The sequence below is a fragment of the Triticum dicoccoides genome, chromosome 4A (genome assembly GCF_002162155.2).
Source record: "Triticum dicoccoides isolate Atlit2015 ecotype Zavitan chromosome 4A, WEW_v2.0, whole genome shotgun sequence".
Classification (NCBI taxonomy): Eukaryota; Viridiplantae; Streptophyta; class Magnoliopsida; order Poales; family Poaceae; genus Triticum; species Triticum dicoccoides.
The window spans coordinates 571512646-571532799 of record NC_041386.1 but is presented as its reverse complement, the minus strand read 5'-3'; positions in this window follow the sequence as shown (position 1 = coordinate 571532799).

The following is a 20154-nucleotide window of genomic DNA, read 5'->3' as shown; positions in this document are numbered from 1 at the left end:
GGTCGACGCTACGTACTATACATACGTATAAAGAGGACTAGACACGCTAGCTAGCTAGTAAGCAAACGAAGAAAACAGAAGATCGTCATGAACATATATGCATACAGAGAGAAGTGATATCGACCACCTCTCCTTCTCCGAGAGATTGGTCGAACAACAAGTTCTCATATATCTATCCGACACTACCGGCTACATATATACAATAATTATCTCTTACAAATATAATCATACGGACTTAGGGTCCACATAGTATTCTCCGTCTTCAGCGATCACGTGGTCAAGAAAGAATGCCGCCAATTTCTCTTGAATTGCTCGCATGCGAGCTGGTGCTAGGAGTTCATCCCGCTTCCGAAACATCTAATTTAAAGAAGGGGGTCAATACATATATATATAAATGAATGAAACTCAACACAAATGATGGTAATAAAATAAAATTATGAATGTTGTTATTTACGTAGTTCATATTGTTCGTCAGTGTAGCCCCGCTCACAGGTCGTGTGGCGGATGGACTCGCAAACGTAGTATCCACAGAAATCATTTCTTTATTCCTGCCACAACCACTTTACAAGAAATAGAGGTCAATCAAACTGATAAGCAAGAATGCCAAATGGTATTGATGAAACTAGCGCTTGAATCACTAGTAGATGCGCTGAACATGCTACTATAGTACTTACTTTCGGGTGTCTAAATTGCAGCTCCTTCGGCAGTCCCGGAGCTCTTCTTCTCTTTTTTTTTTCTTCTTCTCTTCTTTTCTTTTTTTCTTCTTCTTCCTCTTTATTTTATCGGAAACGAGGGTCGTTGAGGGTCAGGGTCGTCGAACGGTAGAGGAAACCCTAAATAGCAAGTATCGTGGGTGTGAGATACATGTGGCCGTCGGTGTCGGACACTACATCCATGTCCCACAAGTGACATGGGCGTCGAAGCCCGCGCCACTTATGGGACGTGGATGTAGTGTCCGACACCGACAGTACATGTATCTCACACCGACGATACTTTCTATTTAGGGTTTCTCCTCTACCGCTTGGCGACCCTCGACGACCCTCGTTCCCGATAAAAAAAGAGGAAGAAGAAGAAAAAAAAGAGGAGAAGAAAGAATAGAGGGGAAGAACTCCTCTATTCTTTCTTCTCCTCTTTTTTTCTTCTTCCTCTTATTTTTTTATCCTCTTCTTCCTCTCATGTTCGAGAGGATCGCCGAGGGGTCGGGAGGTTGCCTAGTGTCAAAGGATTCAACAAAACCATGTCTTCATCATTAGGTGAAAGTAACAGGTGCATGATGGTACGAAGCTCTCCAAAGTTATTTTGGAACGGAGTCCCAGATAGGATAATTCGCTTTTTGGTACAAAGTTCAGCAAGAACCTTCCAAATATCGTTATTTGGAAGGCCTTTGCTGAAATTCATACAAAAAGGCAAATTATCCTATCCGGGACACCATTCCAAAATAACTTTGGAGGATTTCGTCATGCCGTGGTTACTTCCGGCTAATGATGAAGCCATGGATTTCTTCAATACTTTGACACTAGGAAACCTCTCTCGACCCCTCGACGATCCTCGACCCCTCGAACCCTCGACGACCCTGGAACCCTCGACCCCTAGACGACCCTGGAACCCTCGACCCTCGATCCCTCGACCCTATAGAACCCTCGAAGAAAGGAATAGCTAGAGGAGAAGATCGAAGAAAAAAAAGAAGAAAAAAAAGAGGAGAAGATGAAAGGAATAGTGGAGAAGAAAAGAAAATAGAATATTCTATTTTCTCTTCCTCTCCACTATTCCTTTCTTCTTCTCCTCTTCTTTTCCTTCTTTTTTCTTCTTCTTATTTATTTCTCCTCTTCTTTTCCTCTCCTCTTCTTCTTTCTTTCCTCTTCTTATTTTCTTCTTTCCTATCCTTCTTTTTCTAAAATTGTAACTTTTGCATATACAAAACTTTTCTAAAATTGTAACTTTCTATATATGAACAAAAAACTTTCTATGAACAAAAAAACATTTTTAACATATATATTTAGCAAATTCTAGCCACATACATCCCATACACATATACATTATAGCCACATACACATATACATCACATATGAACAACAAAGTAAACTAATAAAAATAAAAAAAACATATTGCAACATATGAACAAAAACATATAGCCACATACATACACATACATTATATATATATATATATATATATATATGAAAAAAATTAAACTAATAACCAAAGTGGTGGCGCCGGAGGGGCAGGGCAGGGCAGGGGCGCGGGAGCGAGGCAAGGCAGGGGCGCGAGGTAGGTGCTCACAGAGGGGTGGCGGAGCATGGCGGGCGGCGTCGGGGCGCGGGGACGATGGTGAGGAGGCAGGCGGTGTCGGGGCGGCGGCGACGGCAAAGTTGAGCAGCCTGACGGCGTCGGAGGCGGCGACGATGGTGAGGTGGACCAGCCTGACGGCGTCGAAGGCGGCGACGGCGACGAGGTGGAGCAGCCTAACGGCTCGGCGACGACGGTGACGAGGCAGAGCAGCGGGCATCGGGCGGAGAAGAAAGGGATGGATTTGGTCGAAAACTGCTAAGTGCTGTATATATAGCAAGAGCATTGGTCCCGGTTCGTGAAACCAACCGGGACTAATGCCACCTTTAGTCCCGGTTGGTGCCACCAACCGGGACCAAAGGCCAATTTTCAGCAGCCCAAAGGGCGGGAAGCGGCGGCCTTTGGTCCCGGTTGGTGGCTCCAACCGGGACTAAAGAGGGGCATTGGTCACGGTTCGTGGCACCAACTGTGACCAATGCCCCCTTTAGTCCCGGTTGGTGCCACCAACCGGGACCAAAGGCCTTGTGCTGCCCTGCGCCCAAATGTTTAGTCCCACCTCGCTAGTTGAGAGGGAGCCGCACCTGTTTATAAGGTGCGGTGCGCCTTCCCTCTCGAGCTCCTCTCTAAAGCAGGCTTTCGGGCCTAACCGTGCAATGTGTGCCTGTGGGCCTACCGGGCCTCCTGCGGGCCTGAATCCTGGCCCATGGTAGGGTTTCTAGTCGTATTCAGGCCGTGGGTGCCCAGTAGGTGGCACTTTTTTGTTTTTTTGTTTTTTTGTTTCTACTTACAACAAAATACTTATTGTTGCTATATTTAATTTTTTCCAGTTTTTTTGTTTTGTTTTCTGCATTATTTATTTTCTTTTGTTTTTTGCTTTATTTTTTAATTCTTTTTGCTTTTAGTTTTAGAAAAATTATAAACTTTCTGTTAGTGCCATTAGTTTTCAAATTTGAAAACACTTTTTTTGTTTTTTTATTTTCTTTGTTGCTTTATTTATTTTATTTTGTTTCTACTTACAACAAAATACTTATTGTTGCTATTTTTCCAGTTTTTTTGTTTTGTTTTCTATATTATTTATTTTCTTTTGTTTTTTGCTTTATTTTTTTAATTCTTTTTGCTTTTAGGTCAGCAAAATTATAAACTTTCTGTTGCTTTATTTATTTTATTTTGTTTCTACTTACAACAAAATACTTATTGTTGCTATTTTTTTTCCAGTTTTTTTGTTTTGTTTTCTGCATTATTTATTTTCTTTTGTTTTTTGCTTTATTTTTTTATTCTTTTTTGCTTTTAGTTTTAGAAAAATTATAAACTTTTTGTTAGTGCCATTATAAACTTTTTGCTTTTAATTTGAATTCTTTGAAAATTGTTTGAATCACAAGTTTGTGATTAACTTACTAAAAAATGAGAATAGATGCGCTTATAGAGAAAATTCAACCTAAATTCCTAATAAATTTCTATGAATTTCAGAGAAATTCACTATGAATTTAGGTTAAACTTTTCTCTATTAGGGCATCTATTTTCACTTTGAGAGGAGCTCAACAAGGTAGAGAGGGAAGGGCTTATAAACCGGTGTGAGCCCCCTTCGGTTGGCGAGATGGGACTAAACTCTGCCCGCAAAGAGGACCAACCCTTTAGTCCCGGTTTATGGCACAAACCGGGACTAATGGTCATGGGCCAGGGGCGAGGAGCAAAATTATAAACTTTATGTTAGTGCCATTAGTTTTAGAAAGTTGAAAGTTGGCATGGGCCAGGGACTAATGGTCATGGTATTACGAGGGCCGAACCATAAGACATGAAAGCATTTCAAATGAACTCTGAAAAAGTTGAAAGTTGGCATGGTATCATAATTTCACCCACATAGCATGTGCATGTACAAAACGGACAATGGTAGCATGTTCGTGTGTTACAAAGTTGGCATGGTATCATCATAATAGTTGCGGGAGAAAGTCTTCACTTTTTCTTCGCTTGTGTCATTTGCTTATTGCGCCGTAACCATGGATAATCTTCATTGTTTATCAGGATGCTTGGGTCAGCCTTGACATTGAAGGGAGGAATTTCATGAAACTTTTCATAATCTTCAGACATGTCTGTCTTGCCGTCCACTCCCAGGATGTCCCTTTTTCCTGAAAGAACTATGTGGTGCTTTGGCTCATCGTATGATGTATTCGCTTCCTTATCTTTTCTTTTTCTCGGTTTGGTAGACATGTCCTTCACATAGATAACCTGTGCCACATCATTGGCTAGGACGAACGGTTTGTCAGTGTACCCAAGATTTTTCAGATCCACTGTTGTCATTCCGTACTGTGGGTCTACCTGTACCCCGCCGCCTAACAGATTGACCCATTTGCACTTAAACAAAGGGACCTTAAAATCAGGTCCGTAGTCAAGTTCCCATATGTCCACTATGTAACCATAATATGTGTCCTTTCCGCTCTCGATTGCTGCATCAAAGCGGACACCGCTGTTTTGGTTGGTGCTCTTTTGATCTTGGGCGATCGTGTAAAATGTATTCCCATTTATCTCGTATCCTTTGTAAGTCAATACAGTCAAAGATGGTCCCCTGGACAACAAGTACAACTCATCACAAACAGTGTTGTCACCTCTGAGATGTGTTTCCAACCAACTGCTGAAAGTCCTGATGTGTTCACATATAATCCAGTCGTCGCACTGCTCCGGGTGTTTGGAGCGCAGACTGTTCTTGTGTTCATCGACATACGGGGTCACCAAGGTAGAGTTCTGTAGAACTGTGTAGTTTGCTTGAGACCAAGAATATCCGTCCCTGCATATTATTGAGTCTCTTCCAAGAGTGCCTTTTGCAGTCAGTCTCCCCTCATACCGTGATTTAGGGAGACCTATCTTCTTAAGGCCAGGAATGAAGTCAACACAAAACCCGATAACATCCTCTGTTTGATGGCCCATGGAGATGCTTCCTTCTGGCCTAGCACGGTTACAGACATATTTCTTTAGGACTCCCATGAACCTCTCAAAGGGGAACATATTGTGTAGAAATACGGGCCCTAGGATGACAATCTCGTCGACTAGATGAACTAGGACGTGCGTCATGATATTGAAGAAGGATGGTGGGAACACCAGCTCGAAACTGACAAGACATTGTGCCACATCACTCCTTAGCCTTGGTACGATTTCTGGATCGATCACCTTGTGAGAGATTGCATTGAGGAGTGCACATAGCTTCACAATGGCTAATCGGGCGTTTTCCGGTAGAAGCCCCCTCAATGCAACCGGAAGCAGTTGCGTCATAATCACGTGGCAGTCATGAGACTTTAGGTTCTGAAACTTTTTCTCTGGCATATTTATTATTCCCTTTATATTCAAAGAGAAGCCAGTCGTGACCTTCATACTGAGCAGGCATTCAAAGAAGATTTCTTTCTCTTCTTTCATAAGAGCGTAGCTGGCAGGACCTTTATACTGCTTCGGAGGCATGCCGTCTTTTTCGTGCAAACGTTGCAGGTCCTCCCGTGCCTCAGGTGTATCTTTTGTCTTCCCATACACGCCCAAGAAGCCTAGCAGGTTCATGCAAAGGTTCTTCGTCACGTGCATCACGTTGATTGAGGAGCGGACCTCTAGGTCTTTCCAGTAGGGTAAGTCCCAAAATATAGATTTCTTCTTCCACATGGGTGCGTGTCCCTCAGCGTCATTCGGAACAGCTAGTCCACCGGGACCCTTTCCAAAGATTACATAGTGTAAATCATTGACCATAGCAAGCACGTGATCACCGGTGCGCATGGAGGGCTTCTTCCGGTGATCTGCCTCGCCTTTGAAATGCTTGCCTTTCTTTCGACATTGATGGTTGGTCGGAAGAAATTGACGATGGCCCAGGTACACATTCTTCCTGCATTTGTCCAGGTATATACTTTCAGTGTCATCTAAACAGTGCGTGCATGCGTGGTATCCTTTGTTTGTCTGTCTTGAAAGGTTAGTGAGAGCGGGCCAATCGTTGATGGTCACGAACAGCAACGCCTTAAGGTCAAATTCCTCCTGTCTGTGCTCATCCCACGTACGTACACCATTTCCATTCCACAGCTGTAAAAGTTCTTCAACTAATGGCCTTAGGTACACATCAATTTCGTTGCCGGGTTGCTTAGGGCCTTGGATGAGAACTGGCATCATAATGAACTTCTGCTTCATGCACATCCAAGGAGGAAGGTTATACATACATAGAGTCACGGGCCAGGTGCTGTGATTGCTGCTCTGCTCCCCGAAAGGATTAATGCCATCCACGCTTAAAGCAAACCATACATTCCTTGGGTCCTTTGCAAACTCATCCCAGTACTTTCTCTCGATTTTTCTCCACTGCGACCCGTCAGCGGGTGCTCTCAACTTCCCATCTTTCTTTCGGTTCTCACTGTGCCATCGCATCAATTTGGCATGCTCTTCGTTTCTGAACAGACGTTTCAACTGTGGTATTATAGGAGCATACCACATCACCTTCGCAGGAACCCTCTTCCTGGGGGGCTCACCGTCAACATCACCAGGGTCATCTCGTCTGATATTATACCGCAATGCACTGCATACCGGGCATGCGTTCAGATCCTTGTATGCACCGCAGTAGAGGATGTAGTCATTAGGGCATGCATGTATCTTCTCCACCTCCAATCCTAGAGGGCATACGACCTTCTTTGCTGCGTATGTACTGTCGGGCAATTCGTTATCCTTTGGAAGCTTCTTTTTCAATATTTTCAGTAGCTTCTCAAATCCTTTGTCAGCCACAGCATTCTCTGCCTTCCACTGCAGCAATTCCAGTACGGTACCGAGCTTTGTGTTGCCATCTTCGCAATTGGGGTATAACCCTTTTTTGTGATCCTCTAACATGCGGTCGAACTTCAGCTTCTCCTTTTGACTTTCTCATTGCGTCCTTGCATCGACAATGACCCGGCGGAGATCATCATCATCGGGCACATCGTCTGGTTCCTCTTGATCTTCAGCAGCTTCACCCGTTGTAGCATCATTGGGCACATTGTCTGGTTCCTCTTGATCTTCACCAGCTCCCCCCGTTGCAGCATCACCGTATTCAGGGGGCACATAGTTGTCATCGTACTCTTCTTCTTCACCGTCTTCCATCATAACCCCTATTTCTCTATGCCTCGTCCAAACATTATAGTGTGGCATGAAACCCTTGTAAAGCAGGTGGGAGTGAAGGATTTTCTGGTTAGAGTAAGACCTCGTATTCCCACATTTAGTGGATGGACAACACATAAAACCATTCTGCTTGTTTGCCTCAGCCGCATCGAGAAACTCATGCACGCCCTTAATGTACTCGCGGGTGTGTCTGTCACCGTACATCCATTGCTGGTTCATCTGCGTGCATTATATATAATTAAGTGTCCAAATTAATAGAAGTTCATCATCACATTAAAACCAAAGTGCATACATAGTTCTCATCTAACAACATATAGCTCTCCAGAGCATCTAATTAATTAAATCATACATTGAAACTATGTAAAACATTTCAATGCGAAAACAAATGCGATCATAATCGCAACCAAGGTAACAATTGATCCAACGGCATAATGATACCAAGCCTCGGTATGAATGGCATATTTTCTAATCTTTCTAATCTTCAAGCGCATTGCATCCATCTTGATCTTGTGATCATCGACCACATCCGCAACATGCAACTCCAATATCATCTTCTCCTCCTCAATTTTTTTTATTTTTTCCTTCAACAAATTGTTTTCTTCTTCAACTAAATTTGACCTCTCGACAATAGGGTCGGTTGGCATTTCCGATTCACATACATCCTACATAAATAAAATCTATGTCACGTTGGTCGACATAATTTTCATAAACAATAAATGAACCAATAGTTATAAAGATAATATATATACCACATCCGAATCATAGACAGGACGAGGGCCGACGGGGGCGGATACCAAAACCATCGGACTATATAAGATGCAATAATAAAAGTAAGAAAATAATACAAGTATCTATGTAAACATACAAGTAAGAATATTTTTCCTTTCAGAAAGAAGATAAGAACAAGAGGCTCACCACGGTGGTGCCGGCGATGAGCTTGGCGCGGGTGATCGACGACGGTGAAGACGGGGACGGGGCGTGATGGACCGCTAAACCTAGACAAATATTATGGAAAATGGAGCTTGGAGGTCGAGCTTGGTGAGGAGAAAGCTTAAGTAGTGTGGCTCGGGCATTCCATCGAACACCATGTGTGCATAGGAGGTGAGCTAGAGCACCACCAAGCCCTCCCCCCTCGGCCAGAGAAAAACAGAGCACTGGGGTGCTCTACTCGCGAGCGAGGGGTATATATAGGCACCTCATTGGTCCCGGTTGGTGACATGAGCCGGGACTAAAGGGGAGCCTTTGGTCCCGGTTCAAGCCACCAACCGTGACCAATGGTGGTGGGCCAGGAGCGAGGCCCATTGGTCCCGGTTCGTCCCACCAACCGGGACCAAAAGGTCCAGATGAACCGGGACCAATGGCCCACATGGCCCGGCCGGCCCCCTGGGCTCATGAACCGGGACCAATGCCCACATTGGTCCCGGTTTTGGACTGAACCAGGACTAATGGGCTGACCCGGCCTGGACCAAAGCCCTGTTTTCTACTAGTGACACACACACACACACACACACACACACACACACACACGTACATACGCTGCAACGCCGCTCGCTGTCGTCGCCGCTGGTCGTTCGTCTCGCCGTCGTCGCCGCCGGCCGTTCGTCTCGTCGTCGTCCTCGTCGCCGGCTGCTCCTCCTCGTCATCACCGTCGCTGTCGCGCCGCTCCTCGTTGGCCACACACATCACCGACCGATCATCGTCCACACCATTCATCGCCGGCTGCTCACCATCTGCATCACCCACGAGCTGCTCTACACGGGCGACTACTCATCTACATCACCACATCACACGCACGTGACCACATCCAAGGCAAGGTGATAATACATGGCTACCTCCTTGCTCTCTGCTTGATGCACTCCTCTTGCACCATATGTATCAAATAGTATTGATGTTCTATGTCGCTCCATATAGCACACCTAATTTGGTCTCATGGGATCTAGCATCCCTTGTTGACACAAACCATGGTTAAATTAGGTTCTTGTTTTGGTCTCATGGGATCTTGCATCTCATGTTGATACAATTCAAGAGTAAAAAAATATATCCCTTCTTGTTTTGGTCTCATGGTGATCTTGCATCCCATGTTGATACAATTCAAGATATCCATCAATGATGCTTTATTTTTACCACGTATCTCATATATTTTCGGTTCTACCCACAAGTTTTTTCTTGTTTTGGTCTCATGGTGATCTTGATCCCATGTTGATACAAATCAAGATAATGCATGAGATGCCTAGTGATCATATATATCACCCAATCCTATAATGATGCAAACTAAGTGCACACATGCGACTAAAAGTTATGCTCATCTTGTTTTGGTCTCATGGCGATCTTGTATCCCATGTTGATACAATTCAAGAATAAAAATATGTCTATCTTGGTTTGGTCTCATGGTGATATTGCATCCCATGCTGATACAAATCAAGGATATAAATAGAAGTAAGCTCATATTGATTGGGTTTCATAAAGTCCCATTTTGTTCTAGACCCATAAATGCATCAGTATAGGGTGTAAACTTGGTGCATGCGGCTATATGTTCATTAGTCTCAAGAAGTAGCATCACATGCTCGGATTTTGTACTAGTGAAAACCCATGACTTTTGCTCTTCATAGTTTAGGGTCATATATCTAGACTTTGAGAATTGTCATATACTTCATCATGTCCATGCAAAATATAAACTGATATATACTTCTGTTTGGTTACACTACGAGCATACAGTTTGTGTTACGTTGGTGATAATACAAGCAAGAAGAAATCAACATACTTCACTTGGTTATGCTACACATGGGCACAATGTTGCTACATGATGTTAGTACTAATACAAGTGAAGTGAAACTTTCATAAAAATATTCTCATGGGTCACAAATCCAAAGTCATATAAATATTTGACTAGATTCACTTAGTCGCATGCCCATATATGATATGTTTGAGACTAGCAAAACTAGTATTTAAGCATAACCCATATGTCATAAAAGAATCCCTCATACAGAATTAAATCATGCATTCCTTTCATATAGGTGAATGCATCCACAAAACTAAAAGATAATTAGGGTCATAGCCCATGTCACTTGCACTAAACATAACATAGTGCAATTGAATATGTGATCACCAAATTTCATATAGCCCTCGGATATGAAGGCTTAGTGCAATGCTATATACGTTGATATAAAGTAAACCAAATATTCCACCCTTTCAGGCATGCACATAGAAATCACATGCGTGTCAAAATTAACTCATAAAAAGAGTTATGCCCCATATTGCACATACGCATGTTAGCCCGACTAGTTAATCATTAAATAGATCTTCATATGACTAAAAAGACAACCACTACATATTTGTGATGGTTAATGAGCTAGGCATGAACGTGCTATATGAATGGACATTGTCAAATCATGAATGTTATGCAATGCATATGTTAGCATAGACGAATTTGAAGCACTAGTAGAAAAAGGGTCAAATGTGAAGCACATTAGTGCCGGTTTGAATTTGAGCCGGCACTAATGTGTGCGTTAGTGCCGGTTCCAGCGGCTAGCCGACCGCTCTCATTAGTACCGGTTCGTGGCAAACTTTAGCACCGGTTCGTGCCACGAACTGGTACTAAAGTGAGTGGTGGCAGGATGTTGCCAGTCCAGGGCCCCTCCGGCACCTTCAGTACCGGGTCGTATCACGAACCGGTACTAAAGGTCATCCTACATAGACCCTTCGTCCACCCGAGCTCGCTTTGTTCTTCCCCTTTCCCCTCTCCTCTCTGTTCTTTTCCCTCTTCCTCTCAAGCTCATCACACATTTTGCCCAAAATTTGTCAAGATTTGAAGGCTCCCATCCATTCAAATGATCACAAAGGTTAGCAACTTTGTCCTTTCATCTCTCATTGCTAGATTAGCTCGTGCAATGCTTTATATAGTGATTGATTTTTGAGTTTAGTAATTTGGGAGGAATTATATATATATGTGCTAGTATTTGATTTATATGCAATTTGAGGTAAAAAATAACACTTAGTTTACATATGTAGGTGTGGTTTACTTAGTACCTTCTAAATCTCCGTCGTAACCACCGTCGATCGCTCGCAACGTCCCGTCGTCCGCACCACCTTGTGGTGAGCCTCTTGTTCATGAAGTTTTATATTAAAAAATGATGTTTGTGTGATTTGGATATATAGTTACTCGTATAATTATCTTACCCATACGTTGTTTGTTATACATAGTGCCATGGTTTTGATATCCGTCCCCGTCGGCCCTCGTCCGGCTTATGATTCGGATGTGGTATATTCTCTTTTAAAACTATTCATTGCATTTCGTGTTTATGACAAATTATGCCCATCAAGTTGACATAGATATTTGTATGTAGGAGGTAGTTGAACCAGAAATTCCAACCGACCCTATTGTCGAGAGGTTAAATTTAGTTGAAAGAGAAAACGAGGATTTGAAGGAAAAATTGAAAAGAATTGAGGGGGAGAAGATGGAATTGGAGTTGCATGTTGCCGATGTCGTCGATGATCACAAGATTAAGATGGAGAAAATGCGCTTGAAGATTAGAAAGATTAGAAAATATGCCATTCATAGTGAGGCTTGGTATCATTATGTTGTTGGATCAATTGTTACCTTAGTTGCGATCTTGATCGCATTTGTTGTTGCATTTAAATTCTTTAGCTAGAGAGTTATTTGTTTGTTGCATTTAAGTGTTGTATGATCTTTATGTATGAACTTTATGTATTGTATTAATTTGGTGTTTTCGGTGCTGTGTATTGAAGATGAGCTGGCAATGGATGTACGATGACCGATGCTCTCCCGAGTTCACTAATGGCATGCGTACTTTTCTGCTTGCGGCTGAGGTAAACATGCGGGCGGATGGTTTTATGCCTTGTCCATGTGCTGGCTGTAAGAATGGTCACAATTACTCTATGTCAAGAACCATTCACGTCCACGTGTTTGAGTCCGGTTTCATGCCCCACTATAATGTTTGGACCAAGCATGGAGAAAGAGGGGTTATGATGGAAGACAATGAAGAATAAGAGGACGACGACAGCTATCCTGGCCATGGGTTCCCTGAATACGATGATACAACAATGAGGGAAGAAGCTGAGCCGGTAATGCGGGAAGAAGCTGAGCCGGCAATGCGGAAAGAAGCTGAAGAAGAGGCATCGGATGAGCCCATTGATGATCTATGTCGGGCCATTGCCAATGCAAAGAGAAACTGCGCAAGTGATTTGGAGAAGAAGAAGTTGCAGCACATGTTAGAGGATCACAAAAAATTGTTGTACCCGAATTGCGTAGGTGACAAGAAAAAGCTGGGCACCACACTGGAATTGCTACAATGGAAGGCAGAGAATGGTGTATCTGACAAGAGATTTGGAAAGTTGCTGGTAATGATAAAGAATATGCTTCCAAAGGACAACGAATTGCCCGAGAGTATGTATGAAGCAAAGAAGGCTGTCTGCCCTCTAGGGTTAGAGGTGCAGAAGATACATGCATGACCTAATGATTGCATCCTCTACCGTGGTGAGTACGAGGATTTGAACGCTTGCCTAGTATGCGGTGCATTGCGCTATAAGATCAGCCGCGATGACCCTGGTGATGTCGAGGGCGAGCGCCCCAGGAAGAAGATTCCTGCCAAGGTGATGTGGTATGCTCCTATAATACCATGGTTGAAACGTTTGTTCCAAAACAAAGAGCATGCCAAGGCGATGCGATGGCACAGAGAAGACCGTAAGAAAGATGGAAAGTTGAGAGTACCCGCTGACGGGTCGCAGTGGAGAAAAATCGAAAGAAAGTACGGGAAGGAGTTTGCAGATGATGCAAGGAACGTATGGTTTGGTCTAAGCGCAGATGGCATTAATCCTTTTGGGGAGCAGAGCAACAACCATAGCACCTGGCCTATGACTCTATGTTTGTATAACCTTCCTCCTTGGTTGTGCATGAAGCGGAAGTTCATTATGATGCCAGAGCTCATCCAAGGCCCTAAGCAACCCAGCAACAACATTGATGTGTACCTAAGGACATTAGTTGAAGAACTCTTACAACTGTGGAATGAAACAGGTGTATGTGCGTGGGATGAGCAGATGGGGGAAGAATTTGACCTAAAGGCGTTGCTGTTCGTGACCATTAATGATTGGCCTGCTCTCAGTAACCTTTCAGGATAGACAAACAAGGGATACCACGCATGCACGCACTGTTTGGACAATACCGACAGTATATATTTGGATAATTGTAAGAAGAATGTGTACCTGGGACATCGTCGATTTCTTCCGAGCAGGCATCCCGTAAGAAAGAAAGGCAAGCATTTCAAAGGTGAGGCGGATCACCGGACGAAGCCTCGCCACCGTACTGGTGCTGATGTGCATGATACGGTCAAGGATTTGAAGGTGGTCTTTGGAAAGGGTCCTGGTGGACAACCTGTTCCGAATGACGCTGATGGACGCGCACCCATGTGGAAGAAGAAATCTATATTTTGGGACTTGCCCTATTGGAAAGACCTAGAGGTCGGCTCCGCAATCGACGTGATGCACGTGACGAAGAATCTTTGTGTGACCCTGCTTGGATTCTTGGGCGTGTATGGGAAGACAAAAGATACACCTGAGGCACGGGAGGACCAGCAACGTATGCACGGAAAAGACGGCATACATCAGGGTCATGCAAGCTACGCTCTTACCAAAGAAGAGAAGGAAATCTTCTTTGAATGCCTGCTCAGTATTAAGGTACCGTCTGGCTTCTCGTCGAATATAAAGGGAATAATAAACATGGCAGAGAAAAAGTTCTAGAACCTAAAGTCTCATGACTACCATGTGATTATGACGCAAATGCTTCCGGTTGCATTGAGGGGGCTTCTACCGGTAAACGTTCGATTAGCCATTGTGAAGCTATGTGCATTCCTCAATGCAATCTCTCAGAAGGTAATCGATCCAGAAATCATACCAAGGTTAGAGAATGATTTGGTGCAATGTCTTGTCAGTTTCAAGTTGGTGTTCCCACCATCCTTCTTCAACATCATGATGCACGTCCTAGTTCACCTATGTGAAGAGATTAACGTTTTGGGTCCTGTATTTCTACACAATATGTTCCCCTTTGAGAGGTTCATGGGAGTCTTAAATAAATATGTTCATAACCATGCTAGGCCAGAAGGAAGCATCTCCAAGGGCCATGAAAATGAGGAGGTCATTGAGTTTTGTATTGACTTTATTCCTGACCTTAAGCCGATTGGTGTTCCTGAATCGCGGCATAAGGGCAGACTGGATGGAAAAGGCACGCTAGGAGGGGAACAAATAATATGTATGGACGGACATTCTCTCACTGAAGCACACTACACAGTTCTACAGAATTCCGCCTTGGTGGCTCCGTATATGTATTAACACAAGAATTTGCTACGCTCCAAACACCCGGAGCGGTTACTGGATTACACGTGAACAAACCAGGAGTTTCGCCAGCTGGTTGCAGACACGTACCATGCATGACGCCTCTATTGAAGATGACCTGTACTTGCTGTCCCAGTTACCATCTTCGAATATAATGACTTTCAAAGGGTACGAGATAAATGGTAATACATTTTACACGATCGCCCAAGATAAGAAGAGCACCAACCAGAACAGTGGTGTCCACTTTGATGCAGAAACCAAGACGTGAAAGGAAACATATTATGGTTATATACAGGACATATGGGAACTTGACTATCGACGTGGTTTGAAGGTCCCTTTGTTTCAGTTCAAATGGGTCAATATGACACGAGGCTGGGTAACGGAAGACCCGCAGTACGAAATGACAACAGTGGATCTCAACAATCTTGCGTATGCAGACGAACCATTCGTCCTAGCCAATGATGTGGCACATGTTTTCTATGTGAAGGACATGTATACCAAGCCGAGAAAAAGATAAGATAAGGAGGCGAATGCATCGTACGATGAGCCAAAGCGACACATAGTTCTTTCTGGGAAGAGAAACATCATGGGAGTGGATGACAAGATAGACATGTCAGGAGATTATGAAAAGTTTGATGAAATTGCTCCATTCACAGTGAAAATTGACCCGAGCATCCAGTTAAATGATGAAGATTTTCCATGGCTACGGCGCAAAGGGACACACGTGAAGAAAAAGTTTCACACCCAAAGATCTGGGATGTGATCGGCTTCACTATCATCACTTTCTTCTGTGTTTCACACCCAGAAGGGAATCTCTGTAATAGTTAGGGTAGCTAGTTATGTGTTTTGGCATTTGAAACGCAAAGAAATTTTATGTGCAAACAAACTGGATGCACTTCGTGTACAAAATGGACAATCTCTTTCGAAGTATCAGGGTTTCGGACGAAAACTCATCTGTTACAAAGGCATTTCATTTTTTAAATAACCTAAGCATTACCAAATTGAATATAATGATAAAACACACAAATATTAAACGTAAGAAAAAATAATCACCGAAAAATCTATTTTCAAAGTTAAGTTATTCACAAACTAGTGATTCACAGAAATTTCAAATAATTCAAAATTTAAACTATTCAAATTTGAAAACTATGGGCACTAACAGAAAGTTTGTAATTTTTTATACCTAAAGCAAAAATATTCACAAAGAAACTCTAAATACAGCAAAAAACAACTCAAAAATAAATAAAGCAAAAAAACAAGAAAATAAAAAAGCCCGCCTACTGGGCCAAAGCGGCCTGCATACGACTAGAAACCCAACATGTTGTTGGGCCAGGATGCAGGCCCGCAAATGCCATGTAGGCCCACAGGGCAGCACAGAATAGGTAGGCCCAGTAGGCCTGCTTTGGAGAGGAGCTCGAGAGAGCTACCACACTGGGGCTTATAAACCAGTGTGGACGCTCCTCGGCTAGCGAGGTGGGACTAAACTTGCCGCACCGTACCTGCGCCAGCACACTCCCTTTAGTACCGGGTCGTGGCTCCAACCGGTACTAAAGGGGGGGGGGGTCTTTAGTACCAGTTGGTGCCACCACCCGGTGCTAAAGGGGTGCGCTTCCCGCCGCTTCGCCTGGCCAAAAAGAGACCTTTAGTACCGGTTGGTGGCTCCAACCGGTACTAAAGGTGTTTTTTATATAAGAAAACACTTCGAAAAATTTCATCAGTTTCCTTCTCCACTTCCCTCTTCTTCATCGCCGCCGCCCAGTCCCGCGCCGTCGCCACCCCTGTCGTGCCGCCCCTGTCCTCGTCACGCCGCCCCCGTCACGCCGTCCGCGTCGCCGGCCCGTCCCCGTCCCCGCACCGGCCCGCGTCCACGTCCCCGCACCTGTCCGCGTCGCCTCGACCTCTCGCCCGCGCTGTGAGCCCCTGTCCCCCTCTCCTCCCTCCAATCGAAGCCGCCGCGCCACCGACGCCGTCGCCTTGGCTCGTCGTCGCCGTCGCCTCTGCACACACACATGCATACACAAACACACACATACACACAAACACACACACACACACACACACAATGTTTTTAGTTTTTAGTTTTTTTTTCTGTTTTTTCTGTATTAATGTTATAGAAATGTTAGTTATATATAGAAATGTGTTAGAAATGTTAGTTATATAGAAATATTAGTTTTTTTTCTGTATTAATGTTATAGAAATGTTAGTTATATAGAAATGCTAGTTTTTTCTGTATTAATGTTATAGAAATGTTAGTTATATAGATATGTTAAAGAAAAATTAGTTATACAATTTTAGTTATAGAAATGTTAGAAATCACAATCCAATCATTAAAAAAATGTTACTTTTGCAGCATATAGTATTTGTTGTCGACGATGCCCGGCCGGCATCCTCGCCGTCGACCTGTTCGCGACAACGTCCTGCTTCAGAGGACCCGTGTCCGGGATTGGGCTCCGCCGGGCTGGCACTGGGAGGTGCTACCTTCAGGGGTGCGACGCTTGGTGAGGAACCCGGCCCCGGGTCCCATCGTCGACCCTGATCTCCTTTGGTGGCGTTTGCGTTGGCCACTTTCGGTGAGGAGGGATCCGGCCCCGCCGGAGGTGGTACGTCGCCGTGTCAGGGAGGAGGACGAGCACGCCCATTGCTACATGGCTGCTATGGACGTCAGGTTCTCCAATACCTGGCAGGTTCTTTTGGGAGATCACCCGAGCTATGATCCAGTGATGGTTCCTTCTCTTTGGGTGTCCACCGCCCGCACCTCAAGAACCGCGAGTGGCCTAGATTACTCTGTAGTATTCGATCTTTATTAGCTTGCTAGCTAGCTAGCTAGTGATGTATTCGATATTATATCTATTATTCGAGACGATGTATTCGAGATTATATCTATTATTCGAGACGATGTATTCGAGATTATATCTATTATTCGAGACAATGTATTCGAGATTATATTTGATGATGCTTATTATGTACTATGATTGATTCAATTTTTCCTTATTAACTGATTGCATCCATGCATTGTAATTTGAATATATTTCTTTTGGATTAGTTAAATAAAACCTATGGCGGACAATACCGATAGAGAGGGAGAAGAGGCCCTGTTCAATATCATACGCAATCCTCACAGGCCAGATGATGATCAAAATGAAGAAGATTATGACGGCTCCGAATATCTAAACAACACTGGGGAGGGTGATATGATATTTGATCGCGACGACCAAATTGATGAAGTCATGAACTGTGAACATGACAAAGAAAATGTTGATCTTGAAACAACAAAGACTGGCGAGGTATATATATTTATATAAGCAGGCATCTGGTGATCATCACATGTTTTAAATGACTTGAAGATATGTTAACGAATCGATCTTTCTTCTTTCAGCCATCCGGATCGAGCAAATCTTCAGGCAACAGGAAACGAGGCCCGAACAAAAAGTTGAAGGAGGGCGTAAAGTACAATATCGAGGCCATCAAACCTAATGGCGAACCATTAGCGCCTAAGAAGATTGCGGACAAGTTCATTCGTCAGTGCAGAGTTCTTGTGAAGGACCAACTCCCGATCTCCCTTCAAGAATGGAGAGAGCCAGCAAAGCCACGTCCAGGAGTTACTTTTGTCGACGACAGACAAAAACTTCTGCTTTGGGAAACACTCATGGAACATTTCACCCTACCAGATCATTTCACAGATGCAGATGTGGAGAAAGTCTAGGACGCTGCTCTTAGGAAGATGGCGGTTGCATTCAACAACCACAAGAATCGTGAATGGGCCAAGTACGTCAAGGGAGGAAGGAAGACTCCAGTATTTGAGGGAACACTAGAGAAGCAAAGTGCTCATTGGGACGATTTCGTGAAATTCAAGGATTCGGAATTTTCTAAGGAACGGTCGAGAACAAACAAGGCCAATGCCGCAAAAAGGATAAGTTCCATAAGTTGGGGCCAGGTGGCTATGCGGTGGGAATGCCTAAGTGGGATAAGTCTGAGAAAGAGATGGAGGATGCAGGTGTCACTCCAGAAACATTGAGCTGGCCCCCCACGTGCAGGACTTGGTTCTATGCGCATGGGGGGGAGTTGGACCCGAAGACAGGCAAAGTTTCGAAGAAGGCATGTCTGGACGGAGCCAAAGATAAGCTACTTGTTGCAATAGAAGAGGCTTGATCAGGGGTGTTCCAGCCAACAGAGAGAACGACGAGCTTACGCGTGCCCTGGGAAATCCTGAACACCCGGGAAGAACACGAGGCATGGGCGCTATTCCGTGGTATGAGGGGTTTTCGGACTGGAACGCCGACTACAGAACCCGTGCGAGAAAGAAGATTGCGGAGGAGAAGAAGAGGAGGATGGAGGAGGAGCAGAGGAAGCTAGACTATGAACGCCTCCAAGGCCTAGAATTAGCGCACGCGGACTTGGCAGTCAAATTCCAGCGGCAGCAGGAGCAGGTCGACTCACTTAGCCAGCAAAGGGGGTCTCAGCAGCTGCAACAGCTAGCGGATGATCCAGCATTGGGTAGCACCGTCCCATCCATGCCGAGAAGCAGCGTGGGTTTCGCCCCGGGCGACGCATTGCTGGATAGCTACCCCAGTGGATGACATCATGGAGAACACTAACTGCGAGCTACACTTCAAAATGAAGAACATATCCATGAAGGTGGCGGACGCCCTTGCTTTTACAAATCCCCCCGAGGCAACCTTCCATTGCAACCCGATTCCAGCGGGCTATGCTCGTGTCTTGGTTGATGAGGTGGTGGACCAATATTCGGGGCTAGAGCTTGACATTCCTGGAGGTGACGATTAGCACACATTGGGAGAGGCCAACCATCGTATCATCCTATGGAGAAAGGATTGCATCATCTTTCGAAGGCCACCGACACTGCATCATCCGGCTCCTCATCGAAGTCCGCCACCGAGTCAGCAGACTCCTGCTCCTCCAAGTCCACCAACGCGTCAGGCCACTCCTCCTCCAAGTCCGGCACAGCTTTAGGCCACTCCTCCTCCTCCAAGTCCGGCAAAGCGTCAGGCCACTCCTCCTCCAAGTCCGGCACAGCTTCAGGACACTCCTCCTCCAAGTCCGGCACAGCTTCAGGCCACTCCTCCTCCTCCAACTCAGCCACGTTAGCCGTCTTCGCCGCCTCAGCAATCACGGAAGAGAGCCGCCTCAGCTATGGTGCGTAGCGGTACAAGTCGAGGTAGTACTGGAGGTACAGGCGGAGGCAAGCGATTTCAATATGGTCCAAGCCTCGCGCCTCTTCCGCAGAGGCCTTACGACAAGTCCGAGGAGGAAAATGTAGCCATATCGAAGGCCGAGGTGGAAGCCCATTTTGCACCGAAACCATCACCGCCGCCAAGGGAGAAAGTTCCTGAGGAAAAGATTGACCACTTCATTCGTATGGCTAGAGCACCAGCTCCCAAGCCTGTTGACACAGACTATGAGCGCCAC